At 39.4% G+C, this 1,186-nt stretch overlaps 1 non-coding gene across 1 annotated transcript; it reads right to left on the bottom strand.

Annotated features, from left to right (window-relative positions):
• Positions 1-477: 477 nt before the first annotated feature.
• trnan-guu lies at positions 478-551 on the bottom strand. The gene has a single exon. It is a non-coding gene; the product is annotated as a tRNA-Asn (tRNA).
• Between the last annotated feature and the right edge of the window lie 635 nt (positions 552-1,186).

The following is a 1,186-nucleotide window of genomic DNA, read 5'->3' as shown; positions in this document are numbered from 1 at the left end:
TTTTAAAGTAAGCAATCCCACTCAAAAATGTTGAAAAAAAAAAGCTAAACTGTCAACATGACAGAAAAACTGTGCCTGTCTTACTGAATTAAAGGTACAGTGTGTCATTTTTAAAGAAAAGAGCAAATGCTATGTCCATCAAATATTAATGTGTTTTTAAACTTTTCAATGTTATTTTATTAACTTGGACAGAAAAATGCCAAAAAAAACTCTGATATTAAAAAATAAGTGTCATTATTATTATCATTATTTTGTCTATTATTCTTGCTGTCAATCCATCGAAAACCAGTCAAATTGACTCCCAACGTGCTGCCTCGGGTGATAATTGCCAACAGCACCGCGATACTAAAAATTTCTGGGGAGAACCCTGAGTTACTTTAGTTATTACTACCAGGTAGTCTGTGTGTTATCAGATGAAAAACAACGTTTAGAGCTTTAAGAAAATGAAGAAAAGTAAAACAAAAAACAAAAACAAATCGTCACTGGGAGGACTCGAACCACCAACCTCTCGGTTAACAGCCGAATGCGCTAACCTATTGCGCCACAGTGACCTAACGGTCGAAAGTGAGATTTGTCCTTAAATCTAAGATGTTCAGGTTCCGTTTGGTCATGAAATTCAAGTCCTGCGATTTCAGCTTTAAAAAGGCTGAACTAAAAGACACGGGAGGCCTGAAAAAACCTGCTGTGGTGCTGTTGATTATTTTATTTTATAGATCACTGTAATTCCCATGTTTAAAAAAGTTATCAACGCAGGTTAACAACAGGTCGCTGGTCATCAGAGCAAGAAGTAAAACCTGTAAAACTCGCGTGGATGTGCACCGGGTTCGATTCTGCCGTTTAATCGCTGTGAGCGCATGAAAGCGTCACATTTGTTTTCTTGCAAACCTTATAGGCAGCGCCAGGACTTTTCGCGACTAGTGCACACAGGACCGAGGAAGATGGTTTGATCCATCCTGTACTGACTGGCGATGCGTAACGAGGAGATGCTTCTGCGCAGGCTGCAGAACGCCACATCGTTTCAGCATGACTTTTAGCACTCAGATGTTGGTGAATTATTCAAAATGCTATACGATTTCGCTTTCCTGTGAATCACTGAACTAATATTTAGTTGTATAAATATAAAAAGTTCAGCAGCGTCTCGATCACAGGTCTGTGGGTCGCGCTGGACTAGGAAATTAACCTGTCC

Source organism: Thalassophryne amazonica, chromosome 2, assembly GCF_902500255.1.
Source record: "Thalassophryne amazonica chromosome 2, fThaAma1.1, whole genome shotgun sequence".
Lineage (NCBI taxonomy): Eukaryota > Metazoa > Chordata > Actinopteri > Batrachoidiformes > Batrachoididae > Thalassophryne > Thalassophryne amazonica.
This window is presented reverse-complemented; position numbering and strand designations above follow the sequence as displayed.